General features: G+C 44.2%; 1 pseudogene; it reads left to right on the plus strand.

Annotated features, from left to right (window-relative positions):
• The first annotated feature begins 20,258 nt into the window (after positions 1-20,258).
• On the plus strand, positions 20,259-20,695 carry LOC113195696 (peptidyl-prolyl cis-trans isomerase A pseudogene; annotated as a pseudogene).
• Positions 20,696-23,138: the final 2,443 nt, after the last annotated feature.

Genomic DNA, 23,138 nt, shown 5'->3' on the forward strand with positions numbered 1-23,138 from the left:
TATGCTCCAAGAGGCCAGGATGGTGTCTTGTCCAGAGCTAGCCCGGAACTAGCAAGCAGTAGGTGTTTAATACACACTCCCTACACAAAAAGAATAGGCCTCCAGTTTCTACAATCCAACATCAGTCCAGACAGATGAGAAGAACTCTACGAGAAATGTGAGAGAAGGAATATTCTTTTCTTTCTTTGTCTCTTCGTCTTTTCTCCACTTCACTGGGTCATCTGGATTTAGAACAAGAAAAATGCAAAACAAACTTTGCAAGTAGTATTTAAAAGGATGCCTGGCATTTTTAGAGACCAGAGGAAAATACACCATAGCAATTTAGGGCTAAGAGCAGCTGGTGAAGTTTCAACATGTGGAAATAACCACAGGCGGAGAACTGGAAAGCTACCATGGCATCCAGTGTGGAGGCCAGAGGGCGGGATTCAGCCGCTGCAGTTGGACATGTGGCCTTCCCTGCCACAGACTTGTCATCACAAAGCCCTTGGCATGGCCATCTGGGGCTTAGCTAGCCAGCCAAGGTCAGAATCATGTCAACCAGGAGAAATAAATCTGGGGAGGAGATTCTAGCCAGAAACTTTGGCCAGATTGACCTATGAGTGTGTGTGAAACACTCTCAGGAACAGAAGCTGGCTTTTTAATAGATGGTGCTGAGACAACTGGGTAGTGTAGCCATTTGGGAAAAGATAACCATAAAGCCAGACCTCACACCAAACCCCAAAATGAACTCGGAGATCTAAATGTAGAAAAAATGAAGCCGAGTAAGATCTAGAGGAAAAGAGGGTGTATTCCTTTATAATCTGGGAGTAGGTAAAGGCTTTCTAATTATGTCTCAAAACCCAGGTGCAAAAAAGAAAAGATTGATCAATTGGACCACAAGAAAAAAATTTAAACTCTCAGAACATGACAAAAATGCCAAAGTCAAAAAACAATTGAAAAAAAAAATAGGAGAAACTATTTGTAACTGTTATCACAGATAAAGATCCAATTCTCCTAACGTAGACTCTAAAATATGGGGGAGGGAAAGATTAAAAACCTGATAGGAAAATGAAACACAATTCACAAAGAAAACAGCCCTTAGACAAATGAAAAGATGTTCGATCTCACTCAAGATGGGAAAAATGCAAATTAAAACCCTAATGAGATAACACGTCCCACCTATTGCCTTGACAAAGTTAAAAAAAAAAAAAGGATGTCACATACTTTTGTCAAGGCCATGGAAAAACACACCCTCTCCTACAAGTAAGGTCAAGGATGCAAACCAGCTTGGCACTGTTAGAGGGGACAGGGGCCTCATCCAACAGAGGTACATATGCATTTCCCTCTGGACCTGCAATCTCACATCAGGAATTTACCCTGAAGATACAGGAAAATACACATGCACCGCATTGATGATGGCAGCATTTTCTGTAATTGCTAAATATTGGAAACAACCTAAACATGCATTTGCAGAGGACTGGTTGAAACCACAGTATGTCCACACAATAGAGTGCTATATACAGCTATAAAAAAATAATTAAAAAAGTGGAGTGACTTCTAGAAACTACAAATTAGTGGAAAAAGCAAAGTGTCATCTTTTGTATAAGAAAGTGTGATGGTTAATTTTAGGTGTCAATTTGCTTAAAGAATACCCATATTGCTGGTAGAGCATTATCTCTTCTAGGCATAACAATTAGGGTGTTTCCAGAAGAGACTGGCATTTGAATCAGTGGATTGAGTGAGGAGATCCGCTACATCTATGCAGATGGGCACCTTCCAATTGGCAGAGAGCCTGGATAGAACAAAAGAGCAGAGAAGAGACAAGTATTTGTTCATATCTTTCCCTTTCTTTCTGCCGTTCCCCTTTCTCCACCCCCCCCCAACCTCCACTATGGGCACAGGTGAATGTTCTCCTGCCCTGGAACGTCTGAACTCCAGGTGTCCTATCTGTGAAGAACCAGGGCCCCTCCCCCAGGCCTTTAGCCTCAGAAGGAGAGTTACTTGCTTGGCTTTTGGCCTTGGATTTGTGCAGAGCCATGCTCCATCCAGTTCCCCTGGTTTTCTAACTTTCAGACAGCCTAGGACTCTTCAGCCTCTGTAACCACCTGCCAATTCCCCTAACCAAACCCTCTGTTATATCTATTGGTAGAGCCTATTGGTGCTGTTTCTCCGGAGAACCCTGAGTAATACAAAAGTTTTTTGTTTATTTGATTGATTTTTGGGTTTGGTTTTTGGTTTTTGTTGTGTTGTTGTTGTTTGTTTGTCCTTTTTTGTCTTGTATTGATTTGGTTTGGTTTGGTTTTGGTTTTTTGACCCAGGGGTACTTTACCACTGAGCCACAACTTAGGGTCTCACTAAGTTACCTAGGGCCTTGTTAAATTGGTGAGGCTGCCTTTGAACTCACGATCCTCCTGCCTCAGAATCCCAAGTTGCCGAGATTACAGGTGTGCACCCTGCTCCTGACCAGAAGTTTGAAACACACACACTCACACACATCTGGTGAGTAAAAAGAGCCACCAGAAGGATGAGTCAGGAACTGATGAAATTAGTTATATGAAGGGATGGGAATGGGATGGAATGGAAGCGTGGGTGGGAGCAGAGAAGAGATGAGTGGCATCTCTGAACTCAACTTTTATATTGTCTCAAATTTTTTAATCAAATCATGTTTCCCATACTCCAGGGGAAAAAATCAACATGATCAGGGGAGAAAAATAAAAATAGAAATACATGACCTAACTCTACTTTAAAAAGATAAATCTTCACAGGGGCTGTAACAGAACTGTGTAAATCTTGAACACAGTATTTTTTACTAATAGCTTCAGGCTACTGACAAAAAGAACTGTCCTCAAACACAGAACTTCAAGCAGTGAGTTTGTTTTTCACAGAGGTATAGGTTAGCAATACCGAAATGATATCACGCATATTCCAGGATGAAACAAGTGAGCCTCAATTTATGCACTGTCCGGAAAGAGAGTTCCAAATATGGAAAAGGAAAGGCCAGACCGAGCTCCTGGTGTGAACTGGAATTGAAGGCATAAGTGTGATCTTGTAAAAAGGAAGAGAGGAAGGAAAAGAGAAAGAGACAGATGTATATTTGCAAACAAGCAGCACAGGAGGATTGTGTAGTTGTTGGAGAAATGCTAGATTAACCCTTGCTTCAGGGTCCTCTGGGATCCTTAATTTCCTAATGCATCTTTGAATCTTCAAATTATCTGGCCATGGAAACCTTTCCCTGTGCGACACGGTAGGACACATGTTAGTACCAGTCCTGGACACACCTCCATCCTCTCTCACTGGCCAACTTGGGGCAAGTTCCTTTCCTCTGCATAAAAAGAGGGGAGATGTGGTACATGGTTGGCTGGCCTCACACCTGGGCTCTTTCATTCCCTTTTCTCATTTCTCTTTCCTCCCCAGCTCCCCTTCTCTTCCCCTCCCTCATCTTCTCAACTTTCCCATCTTGTCCAGCAAGAGGCCAGTTCTTGCAGCAGCCAGCTTCCCAGCAGAGCCCCCGCCAAGCCACCCTAGGACTGCGCAGGGTGTGGATGAGCAGCCTGTGCCTGAAAGCAATTAGCCTAGGGATGCTGAGGCTTTCCTTCCTCCTTTGGGAATGGGCTCTGCCTGAGCTGAGCACCTAGGTGACAAGTTGGATTTGATTTAAGAAGCCAAAAGACTCCAATTGGGGTGTCGTGACTACCACGCCGGCGGGTTTCTGGGCCTGTTCCAGGCGCGGGCTGTGGCTCTGCTCTGCCCCTACTCCACTTGGGGTGACATAACTACCACGCCGGCAGGCCGCTGGGAATGGAACCACCATTTGACCCAGCTATTCCCCCTCTCGGTCTATTCCCTAAAGACCTAAAAAGAGCATACTGCAGGGACACTGCTACATCGATGTTCATAGCAGCACAATTCACAATAGCAAGACTGTGGAACCAACCCAGATGCCCTTCAATAGACGAATGGATAAAAAAAAATGTGGCATTTATACACAATGGAGTATTACTCTGCATTAAAAAATGACAAAATCATAGAATTTGCAGGGAAATGGATGGCATTAGAGCAGATTATACTAAGTGAAGCTAGCCAATCCCTAAAAAACAAATGCCAAATGTCTTCTTTGATATAAGGAGAGTAACTAAGAACAGAGTAGGGATGAAGAGTATGAGAAGAAGATTAACATTAAACAGGGATGAGAGGTGGGAGGGAAAGGGAGAGAGAAGGGAAATTGCATGGAAATGGAAGGAGACCCTCAGGGTTATACAAAATTACATACAAGAGGAAGTGAGGGGAAAGGGAAAAGAAAAATACAAGGGGGAGAAATGAATTACAGTAGAGAGGGTAGAGAGAGAAGAGGGGAGGGGAGGGAAGGGGAGGGGGGATAGTAGAGGATAGGAAAGGCAGCAGAATACAACAGACACTAGTATGGCAGTATGTAAAAACGTGGATGTGTAACCGATGTGATTCTGCAATCTGTATACGGGGTAAAAATGGGAGTTTATAACCCACTTGAATCAAAGTGTGAAGTATGATATATCAAGAACTATGTAATGTTTTGAACAACCAACAATAAAAATTTAAAAAAAAAAAAAGAAGCCAAAAGAAAAAGAAAATGTGGAAGGCAATTGCATGGCTTACAGAAAATTATAAATTCCTCATTCCTAATCTTCAGGAGGTGAGCAGAGGGCAGGGGTGGCCAGGGAAGACACAGGCCTCTCCTCCTGTGCTGGTCTTAGTCCAGCAGGTGTTGGCTAGGGGTATCTTGGGCGGGAGACCCAGCAGGCAGCTCTGACTGGCTGGGCAACCCCAACCAATTTTAAGTGAATTGAAAGCAAACCAATCCCAGAGGAGGCCCTGGGTTTCCTGTCTGGTTAGAGAACAGCTTAGAGGTCCCCTGTGGATTCTGATAGTTTCACATCCCCTATGGGTAATTACACATCCCTGCATACAGGATCAGCCTCAAAGCTCAGAGATTCACCATGTGAGGATGAGAACTCCCTGGCCGTCCCCTGGCAGCAGGACAAAGGGAGAGAGGCAGATTCGCCAGCAACACCAGGCCAGAGCAGCTTCAGTGACCAAGGCCAGTTCTACCTGCTCTACCCATGGACTCCACCGCCTCGTTTCCCAGACCTTCCCCTTCCCTTCTTCACCATGGTCACACCAAGAGGGGCCATCTAAGGGGCAAAACCTACTACTAGGCATTATTACATTATTACATTATCCTACTCAACCTTCATAACAATGCTGCAAAATAGATATTCATTTATTCATTTGTTTATCTATGGAGTGCATTCCATGTGCCAAAACTGTGCCCTAGGTGCTGGCAATATTGTGACACATTTACAGAGTGAAGGAATGACAGTCCCACTCTTCAGGTGGGAAAACTGAAGCTCGGGGGCCTCCCATTCCCTGGCCTCAACTATTGATTCCGAGGTGGGGACTCTCCAGTTACAGCAGCCAATAAACCCTGTGCAACATTGTCTGTTTCATCAGGTCCTTTATCACAGAGGAACGGAAGTCATCATGAGACTAAACTTGTCCTCTCACAGATAAAGAAACAAAGGCTAAGGGATGTCCAATGACAAGCTCAGGATTATGTGTCCAAGAGATGACGGGATCAATTCTTTTGGAAGTTGTCAGTAGGAAGAATAGGATTCTAGTCTGGATTGCCCCTAAAAACAGACCTCTGCCACTGGTTTTCCACAGAGAAGAACGGTTTCAAACTGGAGTTACAGATATATGTGCACATGTGCAACGGCATAGAGCCCAGTTTAACCGCAGCAGCAGGGCTTGGAATTACACAGTACAGAAAGCTGCTAAATGCCCATCAGTAGGGGTCTGGGTCAACACCATGGTCTGTCCACAGGATGGAGTAGTATACAGCCAGGGGTGGGGGGGATAAAAAGACTTTGTGAATTTCTCTAAAAAGAACTTGCATTATTAAGTTGGAAAACCTGGGAAAAGGAAAATGCACAATAGCACGTAAAATACATCAACTTTAAAAAGAAAGAAAGAAACTATTTTATTTTTCTATTTCTTATGTTTGCATAAACCTACAAGGATATCAATAGTGGTGGGTCTGACTGGTTGGAGATAGAGGCACTGGGTAGCTGGGAGGTGGGGTGGGAGTGAAAAGTTTCTATTTATTCTCTTACAGTGTTTGAAAACATACACAAGGAGGAAAATGATGGCAGCCTGTCCGACAGAACTGGCCTTAAAGTCTAACCACATAGTTAAATGGAGACTCAGTTATGCTTTTTCCTATTTTCCCCTCAGTTAGGAACAATAGTTTTAGGAGGTCACAGAGAAGCCCTGTGGGAGTTATCCAGACTTTTCTGATGTGGCAGCGAGGACACAGGTAGGCCTTGGTTGACTTAAGCCCTCTAAGCACCATTTTCCTCAAAGGAACATAATGACCTCTATTGGGGGAAGTTGTTGTAAAATTAATTGAGACGATGCTGAAAGCGCTTAGATGGGGCCTGGTACAATAAATGGCTAATAAATTCAGACTGTCGTACTCTTCAATTAGACAGTTTTAAACAAAGCCCTCAAGGAAAGGTACTTTTAGGATACATCATAATGGCAACGTCGATGCCCTATCTCACAGGTTCCCTGGGTGTTACTCCAGACTACATGGAAGAAATCTGGCCTCGGTGAAATGCTGAAAATCCCGCAGAGCAAGAGTAGACAGTTAGGAGGCAGAACCCACCAGGAGCACCCAGACCACCCACATGGTTTACTGCGCCATCCACCAAAGCGGGTAATTTATTGAAGAACTGATTATATAATACATATAATAACAAATCAGATGTGGCTTTTACAAATGTGCTTTTTGCTTAATAGTTATTATAATTCCATGGTGATTCCTACATATACATTTTTTAATGGGAATTACAGATGCAGAAGACATGGCTTTTCCTGTTTGACATCTGTCAGGGAATCACTTTCTGAGACTCTCCTGACCCAAGCCTGTCCAATCAGAAAATTTCAACTCCCTGGCCAGAGAAAATAGAGTAGTCACAGAACCTAAATGTGGGTGATTCTGGGCCGATGGCTGAGACTATCAGAAGAGAAGCCATTTCCTAGTTTACCTGGCTGGTAATGGAAAGACTCTTGGACACTGCGGGGAAAGCTGTGTCTGGTGGCTCCTTGAATGCTTCTCTGACAGCACCTTGCCCAAAGCATTTGCCCCAGTACTTCTCTGAAGCCATCAGACACCTTCTCAGCAAGCATACATGTCAGCCCAGAAATGCAAGGGAGCGACCTCCCCCAGGTGCAGCCTCAACTGTGCAGACAGAAGCCAAGATTGATGTCACTGCTCCTGGTGGAAATTCTCCGGCAGACAAGTCTTAGACACCCTCTTAACAGTCCTCAGAAGATCGTAGGCAGGATCGAGCTCCAGTGCTAATCACAGTGACCTCAGTAACATACACTTCTGTTGGCTCTTCTTTTCTCCCTCATTCTCCCCAACCTTACTCCTGAAATAACTCCCCAAATAAACTGCACCCTGGTCCTTGCCTTCTTTCAGGGGAACCCAGCACACCCCACATGCAATACTGATGACATTTTACCTAGCTCCAGCTTCCCCCTGCATTTCATATGAAGTATTTCATACCTCTCCATTGGATTTCAAAAGCCTTTTAGTTATACAGACACAATTATCATAGTCACAAATATAACTACTACTAATGTAGAATACAAAGCAATACTATATAAGCGAATACATATCTACAAATACATGATTCTTTGGAAGCAGAGGGTCTTATAGGCGGTCATGGTCAAAAACAGTTTTAAGAAGGAGGTGAAATTTGATTTGGGTCTTGCAAGATGTGGAGGATTCATATAGGTGGAGAAGAGAGGGAAGGTGCTTCTAAGAAAAGAGGGGCCAAGTAAAAAATAGCTGTCATTTCACCAGCTCACACTACATGGTGACCAGTCTTCTAAGCTCTATATACATATTCTCATCTAATCCTCATAATAATTCTGTAAAGTAGGCACTTAGGTTTATACTTCATAGATGAGGAAACTGAGACAGAGAAGTTAAGAAATTCATCCAATCAAGCTCCCACAGAGCTGGGATTCCAACTCAACAGTCATTTGCCAGAGCCCACAGTTCACTCTGCTCCCCACCCTTCTCCCAAGGCTGTGGTATGTATGTCTCCCTTGAGATGAGATGAGGAACAAAATTTTTTAACTGTGGTGAACTGCACATAACATTAAAAGACACACATAAATGAAGTCAACCATCTTATTTTAAGTGTACAGCTGGGTAATGTCAAGTGTATTCACGTTGTTAGGCAATCCATCTTCAGAACTTTTGGCAGTACTGATGGTTGAACCCGGGGCCTTGTGTGTGTGAGGCAAGCACTGCACCACTGAATCTACCACATTTCCGGCCCTCGGTCTGCAGAACGTTTTCATCTTGCAGAACTGAAACTCTGATCATAAACAACTTCCCGTTCCCCCATCTGCTAAGTCCCTAGCAATAACCATTCTTCTTTCTGCCTTATAAATTTGACCTCTGTAAGGACCTCATGTAAGTAGAATGATATAATATTTGTCCTTTTGTGTCTGGCTTATTTCACTTAGAATGATGCCCTCTAATGAGGAGGCAAAGGAACACTGAGACCCGTGGTGGTATTATGAATTAGTACAGCTGCTATGGAAACCAGTGTGGAGGCTCCTGCAGAGACTAGGCATGGAACCACCATATGACCAGCTATGCCACTCCTCGGTGTTTATCCTGAAGAATTAAAGTCATCTCACCGCAGTGACACATGCAGATCCATGTTTATGGCAGCACAATTTACAATAGCCAAACTCTGGAACCAGGCTAGGTGTCCATCAGTGGATGAATGGATAAAGAGATGAGGCTATAGACACACCATGGAGGATTATTCAGCCATAAAGAAGAATGAAGTTATGTCATTTTCAGGAAAATGGATGGAACTAGAGAATTTTCTGTTAAATAAAATAAACCAAACTCGGAAGTTCAAGGGTTGAATGTTTTCTCTCATCTATGGAAACTAGAAAGAAAAAATGAAAAAAAAAAAAAGATGGGGGGTGGTGGGTGTCTCATGACAACAGCAGAGAGATCAGAAAGTAGAGGAAGAGGACCAGGGGGAGGGAGGAGGAAAAAGAAAGTTCTACTGGAGAAGGATGCCTTCCAGGTTCTTCCCTGCCATGGCCTGTGGTAGAACTGCCTTCCTTCTTAGGCCGAGTGTCTGTGTTCGTCAATGGACATGAGTGATTTGTGCTATTGTGACTAAGGTTTCTATGAACATGTGTGTACAAATATCTGTTGAGACCCCTGCTCCCGGTTCTTTTAGTCCTCATGTTTACCCAGAGTTGTCATTGCCAAATCATATAGTAATTTTAGCTTTAATTTTTTGAGGACCCGTACCCGGCTGTCCACGCATCTCCACCATTCCACACTCCCACCCACTGCGTGCATGCGCATGGGAACCAGTCTGCACCCCTGAGGGCTCTAGCCTTGACTTCTGCGTTTCATATGAAGGCAGGACATCTGAGTGGAACTGTGCAGGAGACAGTGGGAGGTACTGACCATGACAGGTGACAGGCCAGTTCTGCAGACGCATTTGGAATTCATCCAAAAGGAAATGAGAGAAGCCATGAAGATAAACGAGTCCCGCTGAGAGCAGAGGGAGGAGAGCTGGCGTGAGGACTCAGCCTTGGGGAACGGCCCAGTTGGGCAGCACATTAATTCACCAATGGCAGCTGCTAATTGTTTTTTAAAAGCTCATTCTCTAAGTTAAACATTGCCCTGCAGTCCCCAGATTTGCTTAGCAAACCCTTTTGCATATTAAAATAAATACTGACTTACCCTGATGGAGTTAACCCACAACCAAAATTCGAGATGCCAACGACAGTTAACATCTGTAGAGTTAGAATTTATTTTTCATGTACTTAATCTTCATAAAAATCCTGTGGTACAGACATTATTATCCCTGCGGTAGTCCTCTGGGCGCCTGGAGGAGGGATCAGCTTTCCTGACCTTAGAGCTCACTCCCACCCAGGGGCTCAGAGGGAATGGTCAGATCCGGGCACTGAGAATGTGTTGCCTGTTGGCAGGGACACTGTGCACAGAGAGGGAGTGCAGCGAGATCAGCAATCATCGGGGGGCTGAGGGTGGTAGGGAGGGATGGGCAGGGACAGCACAGGGATGGGGGGGAAGCACAGAGGCAGATTTATGTCATTACATATTTGTCAAAACCCTTGGAGCGAACGCCACCAAGAGTGAGCACTAACATAAACTGCAGACTTCAGTGAATAATAATGAATCAAAAAAAATGAATCAATATTGGCTCATTAATTGTAATTAATGTGCCACACTAATGTAAGAGGCTTATAACAGCGGGAACTAGAGGAGGAGGGTGGGGGCCTAGGAGAACTTTCATACTTTGTGCTCAATTTTCTGTAGAGCAGAAATTTCTCAAAATGTAAAGACATTTTTTTTTACGCACATAAACTCTCTCTTTGGGGGTCACATTTTTCCATGGTGAAGAAGTGGCTAGGAGAACCAAGGGGTAGAACCGGTGGACCTTCCTCCCCCTCTTCTGCAAGGACTCCCCGAGAAGAGGCCCTGACAACTTGCTCTTTTTCTCTCTTCTGCACATGGATGACAGCAGGACCCAGCCCACCTTGGCTCCTCCTTGGACCCTGAGGTAAGCACAATCTCTCCAAGCATCTGCCCTCTCCAGGTTCACCCTGCCTCACTTTGATGAATGTGTTCTGTTAGTTTTGGATTTGAAGCTGTTCAGCCCTAATTACCTTAGGAGAAAATGCAGAGCCGGTTTCATGAGCTCACAGAGTTTGGGTCTTAAATCAGATAAAAATGAAACGGTGCTCATTTTCTTTGCTCTTGTTCTTTACGCAGGCATCTTTCCTGGGAATCTCCTGGGAAGAAGGTTTAACCAAACCAAAACACAAGTCTGGCAGTGCTGGTCCCCCAACAAAATGCCAACTAATAGTACTCCAGAATTCCTTATCACCTCTAACAACCGTGCCCATTTTAGAGCCTAGGAAACCAAGTCTGAGGAACCTAATCAGCATGAGTGACCTGCTCAAGTGGCAGAGCTGGCACTCAGATCTTCTCACTCTCAGATCCAGATTCTATCACTTCCCACCTCTCTAGAGGAATAAGATCTTTAACTTCTGATGCACCTATTCTCTCTATTACACAGAAGTCAATTGCAGTGCACATGCACACACGAACAAGCTCACACACACAAGTGACATTTGGTCTCCTTCTTCCAGATCCTATGGTTTCCCAGCTCTGCAAGTCACCTCTTATCATGGGGCAGGACCCTCTGCCCAGGGCTAGCTCTATAAGAATATACCATGAAAAACAAGGTTGGGTGAGGGCAGGATATTAAATCAAATACAAATGCTCAGGTCTTAATATCCTTAAAAAATGAACTATTTTGTTTGTGGAGGCAGAACAAGATGGATTCTGTCATTTAAAAGGCATTTATTGGCGCCTTGGGAAACATGGATGAATAACACAAAGTTCCTATACTCCAACAGACTACTATCTCCTGGAGGGATGAGAGGAGACAAATTAACAGATAATTGCATGCAGGCTAATGTTTAACCCAGTTTTGACTGGAAGATTATGGAAGCCAACTAATCAGAATGGTTGCTCTCCATTCAAAACATTCTGCAGCCCTAAATAAGCCACCTGGACAAACCTATGTGTATTAGCTCAGGTAGGCTGCCATAACAAAATACCAGAGGGTGGGAGCTTAATAGAACTTTATTTTCTCAAATTCTGGGGGCTGGAAAGTCCACAGTCAGGACTCCAGCAAGGTTTGATTGCTGGCAAGTTCCCCTTCCTGACTAGCAGAGGGTCACTTTCTCACTGTGTCCTCACATGGTAGAGAGAGGGAAGCTGGTGTCTCTTTCTCTTCCTACATGAGCACCAACCCTGCCAGATGAGGGTCCACCCGTATGACTTCATTTAACCTTAATTAACTCCTAAAAATCCTATTTCCAAATGCAGTTACCATTAGGGTTTAGGGCTTCAACACATGGATTTGGGGAGACACAATTCATTCCAGTTCACTCTCCATGCCCCCAATGGCAGCACAACAGGCTGTAACCACTCTGCAGGAATCACCAGAGAGTGCTTAAGAGGAGCACTTACCCAGGGACAGCATCTTGTAAGAAGGAACATTTGACTTGGGTTTTGAAGGATGACCAGGAGTGGGCCAAAAAGAGGAAAGAGCTTTCCAAAACGTTAGCTACTCATATGCAAGTATAAGGAACTGTGAAAGGCCAGGCACATTTAGAAAATGACAGAAGCGCAGTAACCATGGAGACAGAGGGAGATGTGAGGAAAAACAAGAATGGAGGCCAGCTCCAGGGTGCTGCTGGAGAGCATAGGCATTATCTGAAAGGCAGAAGGTTATAAGGTTAATATGGTTTCCTATTTAATGCAACAATATCAACATAATGGTGATATACCACTGATATATTCTAGAGTAAATAATAAAAATCCACCTCCTCTTTTATTAATACTTTGTCTGGTTAGGAAAGTAACATGGGTTTTTTTCTTTTGCCCTTTTAACATAGGACATAATGCATAAAATAATACTGTAGGTAGTTTCCAAACTTATTTCTTTGTTATTATTATTACTGGGACTGAACCCAGTATTTTACCACTGAGCCACATTCCCAATCCCTTTTTATTTTTTATTTTGAGACAGGGTCTCCCTAAGTTGCTTCAGGCCTCACTAAGTTGCTGAAGCTGGCCTTAAACTTGAGATCCTCCTGCCATAACCTCCTGAGTTCCTGAGATTACAGGTGTGCATCACCCCATCAGCTCATTTTAAACTTTTTAAATAGGCAAGTCTTTGCTCAGAAGAAAACAGACCTGATTCCCAAAAAAGAGCAAACAGTAAAAGGCCTTGCTGGATTGGTGGGGTGGGGACCAGGAGTCAAAGATCCCTCTCTGCCAGCCTCCCCTTCTTTCACAACCTGAAGTCTCTCTAAAGAACTCTGGGCTCCTTGTTACACCGTTTTAAAGTCATTCCCCTCCATGATGAACTTGCCTTTCTACTATTCCCATTTCACAATAAGGAGAATGAGGCAGACGAGGTCACCTAGCTAGGGGGTGGAAGAGCCAGGAGGTGAACACAGGCATTTGACCTCTGGTACCTGTGACCTTGGGCCTGTGCTCTATCACCTGTCTTAGGAAGTACCAACTTTCACAGACCTGTGTTGTATCACATAAGAATGAGTGCACAGAGTAGTTTAGATAAGAAAAATAAGTTGAATAGTTAAATAGAGTTAAAAATAAGTTAAATAGAGTATCCTTCCCTGGCATGGACCCTGGACCAGAGCAGGCATTCCAAAAAGTTTGCTCGACAAGTGAATTGAGAAGTAGATGAGCTTGCTCTCCAGTGCTCAGGACACCTTGCAGCTGCTCACACTGGTGCCCCACCAAACTTCCCTTTGGACAAAAAACCTTTTGGCCCTGGTTGAACTGCAAGCAAATCTACACGGTCCGCTGTGTGCCCAAAGAAATCCTTTATGAGAAGCAACATACAGTGTTCTGTCCACCCAGGGTGCCATAACACAGTGCCACCCCATCTTCCCAGGAGGCCTCCAGTGTTGTGGATCAGGGGCCCACCCTAGTCTAGTCTGACCTTGTCTTTACATCTGCAAAGACCCTATTTCCAAGATAGATCATATTTTGAGGCACTTGGGTAAGGACTTCATCGTGTCTCTTGTGCGGAGACCCGATTCAACCCATGACATACAATAACTTCACCAAAGTATCATTTAGGAGCCTTCCCTACTGAGCAAAGAGGAGATTCTCTCAGCAGCACAATCTCCGATGATCTCCCGGGCATGCATTAGAGTGCGATCGGTATGGTCTTGTGCAGGGGAGAGACCCTGTAGATACAGATTTCCAACCAAAGGAGGACTTAATGGCTAAAATCAGAGACCCTGCAACAGACTGCCCCATTCAAGTCCTGGCTTCCACATTTCAGCTGTGTGGTTGGGGGCATGTTACCTAATCCTGCCATCCCACAGTTACATCATGTACAAAATGAGGAAAATAATAGTACCCAACTATTATTACAACACTATTGTGAGGACTAAATGAGATAATATAGTTAATTAGAAATGTTCACTGTTTTCTCACACAGTGAATATTTCTAATTAGCCGTAATGATTATTATTCAGCATTCCAGGCATAACGATAGCGACTGCTGCAGGAGGGGTGGACGAGACAGGAAAGAGGCCTAAGAGAGCTGCAGGCCATCAGACTTGAGCACCCAGGGAGGGAGGGAGAGGAAGAGCTGGCAAAGGTATAGAGAAGGAATGGAGGAAGCCCCCCTCAACAGGCGGAGGTGCCCGCAGAGACACCGCACACCCATCTTCACAGCAGCACCGTTCACAGGAACTAGAAGATAGGCATGAGCTCAGTGCCAGCTCTCAGTGGGCCAGTGAATGATCAGAGCGTGGTCTGTGCACACAGGGTACTGCTCAGCCTTGAGATGGAGCTGCTGACTCTCAGTGCAGCACGGATGGACCTTGAGGACACTACAGTAAGTGAAGTAAGACAGCCACGAAAAGACAAAGGCAGGATAAGTCTACTTAATAAGGTACCTACAGTAGTCAAGTTCACAGTGCCAGGAAGAAAGTGGTGGTGGCCAGGCACTGGGAAGAGAAGGGAATGGCAGGTGGTTAAACTGGTGCAATTTCAGATCTGTGAGGTGAAATGAGTTCTGGAGGTGGTCATGGTGGTCACACACCAAATGTGCCTGGAATTAACGCTACTGAATAGCGTCCTTAAAAAAAAAAAATATATATATATATAAATAACTGGTAACTAGGGATTGAACCCAGGGGCACTCAACCACAGAGCCATATCCCCAACCCTTTTTTATATTTAATTTAGAGACAAAGTCTCGCTGCATTGCTTAGGGTCTCACTAAATTGATGAGGCAGGCTTTGAACTAAGATTCTGAGATTACAGCATGCGCCACCGCCCCCAACTAAGATAGTAAATTTAATGCTCCATATATTTTACCACAATTAAAAATAAAAGATTTGTAAAGGAAGACTGATGGTGGACAGCGTGGAGTTCTGCTGAGAGGTCTGGAGAGAACTGGAGAGGAGCCACAGAGAGACTGCTGGTAAGGCTGTGAGGACAGCATCAGAGCTCAGAAACCAGGCTGCGGTGGTGATGGGACAGAGAGATGGGACAGGAAGCCCAGGAGCTCTGCTGTAGAGAAGGAGGAGACTGCATCCTCAGCTAAGAGAGGATGGGGACAGAAAAGGACTCTTTTTTTCTGGCTTTGTTGAATATCTCTTTAAAACTACAAAATTAAGGCATGCTTACCAAACCGTTGTCTAGGGTATACTGGTTACACGGTACACTGGCCTAAATAAAGGAAAGAGCCCTCCAGATTCCCCTCCTCTTCAACTCAGATTACCTGTGTTAACAGCCGAGTGTGTGCCTTGGCACCTTGCCCACACTTACACTAACGTGTCATTGCAGCTAGTGTGCAAAGGCTCAAGACAGACCCTGTGTTCCAGGAAAAGTCCTATGTCATTGAGGACCATGAGCACAGGAGGCAGAGGAGGGTTGGGGAGGGAGACGCAGCAACATGGAAAAACCCTGGAAGCCTGCATTCAACTCCAAGGGCGATAAGAAGTTATGGGAGGATTTGAGTAGGGACACATCCTCTGCTTTGTTCTCAGAGACAGCTCTGACTACAGGATAAAGACTAGGCCACAGCAAGGGCTGAAGATGGGAGACTGCCAAGAAAGAGGACAAAGCAGAAGTCCCAGTGAGGAACCATGGCAGCTTGGCCCAAGACAGCAGTGGTGGGTGTAGAGGGAAGTAGGTGCAGAACCCACTTTGAAGAGAAATATGACAGAACTTGCCCTTGAATTGAACCACTTCCTCAAGGTAGTTAAGAAGTCCTTCAGCACACACAGCTTGGGAGACTCATCTATTTGGTCATTATTTCTTGAGCATCTGTGTGACACTTAGGGGATGGAACAGTGGACAAAACACAGTCCCCACCCTCTTCATGATGAACCTCAGAGAGCCAGAGTGGCTCACAGCAGCTCAGAGCATGACCCTGAGACCAGGTGCCCATGTGGACCACCCAGCTCTGCTGCTTGGTAACCATGTGATCTTAGGCACGTTGCTTGATCTTTTTACATCTCGTGTCCTCATCTATAAGATGGTAATAATAATCATCATTCCTACATCTTTGCTATGAAGAATAAGCAAACTAGCACACAAAAAGTGCTTAGCACAGAGGAACCACTTTATAAATGTTAGCTATTATTACCGGGGATAGCAAGTGGTTAACCAGGATGCCACGGGCCTTGATCTTAATTTCCCATTCTGGCCATACATATTTACAATTAATTTCTTCCTTTGTTCTTCAAAATTTTGTAGGCAACCTTGAGGCTTAAGTCATGGCAATTGACTCTGTAAGCGATAGAAGTTAGAAAAATCGCCATGCATTTGTTCAGGCACATACGTGCATTGAAATAAAAGAGCAAAGTTAGACCCCAAATGATACACTGTATGGTGGAACCGTGATGGGATGAAGGGTAAGGCTTGATATCTTTATGTTGCTCCCTTTTTCTTTCTTTTCCAGTTCTCCACAATAAGACTTTGTACATTTCCTATTCATAAAAGTGAGCATAGAGTTATTTTTACAGTCATATCTAGGCAAAGGATCTGTAAGCACAAAGGGAAAAGAAATGTTCCCCTGTTCTTTCTCCCTGCTTTCATCTCAGACATGCCCCGAGAAATGAAAAAGCACCAACTATTCACCATTGTCCCAAGACGAGATCACAGAAGCATGACTCAGAATGGCTTCTGACACCAGGTGGTGACTAAAACAGGAAAACACAGGCCTGCTCTGCAGAGAATCCTCACCGTCCCGAGGATGGAGGAGCCAGGCTGTGAGGTCAGGGGAGCTGACAGCATGTTCTGATCCTGAACCACACATGGCCAGACTCGCCTCATTAGTCATTTCCATTACCAAGGGAGCTCTCAGGAGAACAGGCAGATGCAACACGTGGTGGAGTTAGAGAATATCCAGGCTCAGAAACTCCTGCCCCCACCCCTGCCCAGCTCCCTCACCGCTCCACCTGCAATAAAAAACAAAAACCCTGAGCATCATGATTTCATGATTTCTTTTGCTCTTACTCCCTTCAAGGGGTCCTTCACAGAGCTAAGAACACAGGCAATGTGGTGTTTGATTATTTTAATCAGGATTTCTTGTGTTCTTACCCATCATCTATTTCTCTTTTATCTGGCAATAATGCCCTCCCTTGGTGGGACTGTCATTTAAGGTGACCTTCGGTTGTGGGCATTGGGGTCAAGGTCAGCCAATCGGATGCCCACTTCCTGGGGACAGCCTTGTTATGGTTTGGATATGAAGCATCCCCAAAGGTTCATGTGTTGAAGGCTTGCTCCCTAAGGCAGCCATGTTCCTACCTGGGACTTTGGGGAGTGATTGGATCAATCCAGCAGTGGATTGATCCATTGGAGCTGAAGAGACTCCTAGAAGTAGTGGAAAGCTGTAGGTGGTAGGGCATGGTCAGATGAAGCAGGCCACTGGGGGTGTGCTCTGGAAGGGTGTGGCCTGTGCAGCTATCCACACAATGAAATATTATTAGGGAATGTAAAGGATGAAATAAAGCTATAGTCATCAAATGGGGGGGAGGGGCTTGCCACAAAGACAGACGTAGAGACCAAGGGAATGGAAGAGACATCCCAGAAATAATCCCTCTCCCATGTGGTTAAGGGTGCCAAGAGCATCCAATGGGGAAAAGGCAGTCTTTTTTGCTAAATGGTACTGGGAAAACTGGGTATCCACATGCAGAAAAACAGAGTTGGACTCTTGCCTGACACCATATACAAAGATTAATTCAAAATGAATCAAAGACATAAAGCAGAAAAGCTAAAACTACAAAACTGTTTGGAAGAAAACATAGGGCAAAACCTTGACAACCGTGAATTCAATGATGATTTCTTGGATATGACACTAAAGGCACAGGCAACAGAACAAAGAGTAGACAAGTTAGATGTCGAGAAAAATCAACAACTTGTGCATCAAAAACACTCTTGGCAGAATGGAAGAAAGCATTTGCAAATCGTATATCTGATAAGGGAATAATGCCCAGAATAAAGTTAACCACACACACACACACACAAAAAAAAAAAAAAAATACAAAAATGGGCAAAGGATGTGAATAGACATTTCTCCAAAGAAAACATAAATGTGGCCTCAAATACATTAGGAGATGCTCAGTATCAGTAATCACTAGGGAAATTTAAATCAAAACCACAGTGAGCTACCACACTGTGCTCATTAGAATGCTGCTGTCCAAAACAAAACAGAGTCAATAAGTATTGTGGAGCCTGTGGATAAGCTAGACATCCTGGGTGTGGCCAGGGAAGCGTACAATGGTGAGACCCAGGAGAAAGTATAGCAGTTGTTCAACAAATTAAAAATAACACCACCACGTGAGTCAGCAATTCCGCTTCTAGAAATCTATCAAAAAGAACTGAAAGTAGAATCTCGAAGAGATGTTCACATACCCACTTGGACCACAGCATGATTCACAATAGCTGAAAAGTAGAGGCAATTCAAGTGTTCATCAACAAATGAACTTATAAGCAAAATGTGGTATTTCCACAGGGTGGAAAATCATTCTGCCTTAAAAAGACATTCTGACCTATGCTACAGCATGGTTAAAACCAGAAGGCACTACCCTAAATGAAACAGGCCCATAACGGGAGGACAACTACTGTAGGATCGCACTTACTCAAGGAAGTCAGTGTCGTCAAAGGTAGAGACAGAAAGAGAGTGGTGGTCGCTAGGGTCTGGGGAAGGAGATGGGAGAGGCATTTCATGGGTGCAAAGTTTCACTTCTGCAAGATGAAAAGAGTTCTGGAGTTGGGTGGTGCTGGCTGACACAACAGTATGGATGTGCTCAATATCACTGAACTGTACACTTAAGAAGGTAAACTGCATGTTATGTGTATTTTACCACCACAAAATTCTAAAAAGATTTAAAAAAAAAAAGAAAAGATAAATGAAGTGCTGATAAATGTTACAACAGGAGCAAACTTCAAAACATTATCTTAAGTGAGCGAAAAAAAAAGTCAGAATGCCAAAAAAAAAAAATTCTACCTGAATGCATTTGGGTGAAATATTCAGAATAGGCAAGTCCATAGAGTCAGAAAGTAGATTTGTGGTTTCCCAGGGCTGGGAGGAGGGAGAAATAAGAGCAACTTCTTCATGAGTTTGGGGTTTCTCTTTAGGGTCATGAAAATGTTCTGGAAGGAGATGGTGATGATGGCTACTAATCACTGTCAACACCCTACACATCACTTAATCGTATACTTTGGGCTGTCATTGTAAATTTTATCTTAAATGTATTTGCCACAAGATTCAATATATATATATATTTTTTTTTCTTTTCTTTTTAACTATGAGATCCTTCTAGAGGAGAGTGGCGGAAAGAACATAAGGTTCTTCTCAGACCCGCCTCTGACTGGCTGTATCAACTCTGGCACATCCTTCCCTTCTCCAAGCCTCAACTCCTGCAGCCACAGAATGGAAGTTCCTGTGGGCTTGGTGAGCAACTGCAGTCCATTAGTCCACAAACTCCCCTCTTTGCAACACTCCAAGGGAGACTCACTCCCCAGTCTCCTGACTTCCAACACAGCTTAGCTTCTTATCTCCAGCCAGTCTCCCCTGAACTCCAGCTCATCTGCTCAGCATCTCACATGTGTTTCCAACAGGCATCTTTAATGTCACCTGTCCAGGAGGAACAGATGACCCTCCTCTGACCTCTTCCCTCCCCTAACTTTTGTCCTTGCTTAGCTCATAGGCTTCCCAGTCACCATACACGAAAACTCTATTCTTTCAGATGAGGCTAGACTTGTAGGAAGCTTTAACCTACCTCTCCAGCTCCATCCAATGCACAGTACACCTGCAAGTCTGCCTTCGCAAACGCATCCAGAATCCAACCCCTCTGGTCTCAGTTGGCATCCTCACCCTTGCAGATCCTCCTGGTTCTTCCCTTCAATGTATTCTCAACACAGCAGCTGGAGAGATCCTCTTAAAATACAAGAGCACAGGCTTTCAAGACGCTGCTGTCGCCTGTGGTCGTTCTCTGTCAGCCATGGTCAACCCCACATCGCTGTCGACGGCGAGCCCTTGGGCCGCGTCTCCTTCGAGTTGTTTGCAGACAAAGTTCCAAAAACAGCAGAAAATTTTCTTGCTCTGAGTACTGGAGAGAAAGGATTTGGTTATAAGGGTTCCTGCTTTCACAGAATTATTCCAGGATTTATGTGCCAGGGTGGTGACTTCACACGCCATAATGGCACTGGCGGCAAGTCCATCTACGGGGAGAAGTTTGATGATGAGAACTTCATCCTAAAGCATACAGGCCCTGGCATTTTGTCTATGGCAAATGCTGGGCCAAACACAAACGGTTCCCAGTTTTTCATCTGTACTGCCAAGACTGAGTGGGTGGATGGCAAGCATGTGGTCTTTGGGAAGGTGAAAGAGGGCATGAACATTGTGGAAGCCATGGAACGCTTTGGGTCCAGGAATGGCAAGACCAGCAAGAAGATCACCATTTCCGACTGTGGACAACTCTAATACATTTGACTTGTGTTTATCTTAACCACCAAACCATTCCTTCTGTAGAGCACCCCTCCATCCCATCTGCTCGCAATATCCCATAATCTTTGTGCTCTCGCTGCAGTTCTTTGGGTTCCATATTTTCCTTATTCCCCTCCCAAGTCTAGCTGGATTGCAGAGTTAAGTTTATGATTATGAATAAAAACTAAATGACAAAAAAAAAATACAAGAGCACATCGATGCTCAGCCCAGCTCTAGTGGCTTAGCTTAGTTTCACCCAGAGGGAAACGCCTTGCACTGCCCCACCAGGCTGTGTGTGCAGCAGCTTCTCCTTGGTGTCGGGGCCCCACCTGCTGCTCCCTCCGTGGATGGTGCTTTCTCTGCACTCACCTCCTTGCCTTCCTTGAGCACACCAATGCATTCCCTCGCTCTCGTCCCTTCCACCAGCATGCTCTTCTCCCAGGTACCCACGTGACCTGCACCGTCATCCCATGTCTACACTCAGAGACCTTCTCAGAGAGTCTTTGCTGGCCACCCTATTTGGGGTTATGAGATAAAATACAGGACAAACAATTAAATTTGCATTTCAGATAAACAAGGAGCAACTCTTTCAGTATAATTATGTCCCATGAAATATTTCAGCCATTTTTGTATAGGACTTACTTATACCTAAAAAGTGCCTGCTGTTTATCTGAAATACAAATTTAATCAGGTGCCTTGTATTCTTATTTACTAAACTTGGTAATCCTCTAAAGCTGTAACCATCACACCATATTTGTATACCCCAACTTCATTTTTCACCTTAGTGTCCATCTCATATATTGCTTTTTTTTATTTATTTACTTTATTATCTGTCTATACTACTAAAACTGTGTTGTCTACATGTGGCTCTTGAACCCTTGAAATGTAGCTAGTACTACTGAGAAACCAAATATTTTATTTTACCCAAATTAATTTAAGAATGAACATTCAATTTATTAATTAGAAAACATAGTTATTAGAAAATACTCAAGTGTATTTTTAGAATAGCTTGGGTAAAGAAATATACTTTTTCAAAAATTTTTATGAAATCTTCCTACAGATCATATATTTCCAATACAAATTTAATGTTTAAATTGAGATGGGCCTTACGTGTAAATTACCCACCAAATTTTGAAGCTTCAGTATGAAAAAATGTAAAATATTGCATTAATCATATTTTTATGTTGGTTCCATGTTAAAATGTAACATTGGGAGAATATTGGATTAAATGTATTTATACGATTAATTTCGCCTGTTTCTCTTGATGGTTCTAGTGTGGCTGCTGGAAATTTGTAAGCTGGCATGTGGCTCACACCATGTCTCTTGGACAACACCACACTGAATGGCAGCCTCCTTCAGGACTTTGTTCTCCTGAAAGCAGAGCTGAGATGGACTTGGGAGGCTCTAGTTTATTCTGGCATGTGACAGCAGGAAACAGGAGTGAGGAACTGGGTGAGTGAGAAAGAAGTCAATATCCCTGTCCATTATCAAGGCTGCAGCGGTGGGTGGCAGGAACTCCACTCCACAGGCACTTCCCGAAGAGCTCCATCATGTCTCCCAGAATCCTCTGCTGAGCGACAGGAAGCCACAGCTTTATCCACCAGCTCCCAGACCCACGGCAGGCTGCTTCCAGGGGTTAACTCTTCTGGGCTGCACTCGTGCCTGGGGAAAAGGAAAACATAGAAACCTCATAAGCTTGAGGCTGACAGAGGATGTTGGCACTCTCAGGCAAAGCTGAGCTCACAAGAGACTATCTGCCACACCTGTAGTGGAAGTCAGAGATGGACCCAGAGGGCACACCAGGACCATGGTCTCCTTCAGCTTTAAGATCTCAACACCTAGAACATAATAAATACATGTCCAATAAATTGAATAAAAACATTTGCATTCAAAAAGTACATATTGAGCTGGGCATAGTGGCACACATTTGTAATCCCAGCAGCTCAGGAGGCTGAGGCAGGAGGATCACAAATTTGAGGTCATCCTCAGCAACTTAGTGAGACCCCTTCTCAAAAACTAAAAAGGACTTAGGGGTGTAGCTTAGTGGTAGAGCATCTCTGGGTTCAATCACTAGGACTGCAAGGGGAAAAAAATTGCATAGCTGCTATGTGCTCAGCATATAAATATTCAAGAAATAATAGTTATTTTCACCATTCTTTATTTGAGTACCACCTCAGAACTCCTCACCTCAAATTTCATTTCTTAATAAGCAGTAACTATCAAACACCCCAATTCTTATTTCTCATTTCTCAATAAGCAGTAACTATCAAACACCTCAACCTCTCCTGGAAGTCATGGCAGCCAATCTTTTCTGCACCCCTCTCCAGACACCCTGAAATGGCAGATGCAGTTAGAGAACTTGGAATGTGAGTTTCCCCAGCAAGAACTTGGTTTCCATGTTTTCCAATGCAGTGAAGGCTCCTTTTCCCCAGGCACGACGGCAGCCCAGAAGAGTTGACCCCTGGGAGCAGCCTTCCA

Source organism: Urocitellus parryii, chromosome 7 (genome assembly GCF_045843805.1).
Source record: "Urocitellus parryii isolate mUroPar1 chromosome 7, mUroPar1.hap1, whole genome shotgun sequence".
Classification (NCBI taxonomy): domain Eukaryota; kingdom Metazoa; phylum Chordata; class Mammalia; order Rodentia; family Sciuridae; genus Urocitellus; species Urocitellus parryii.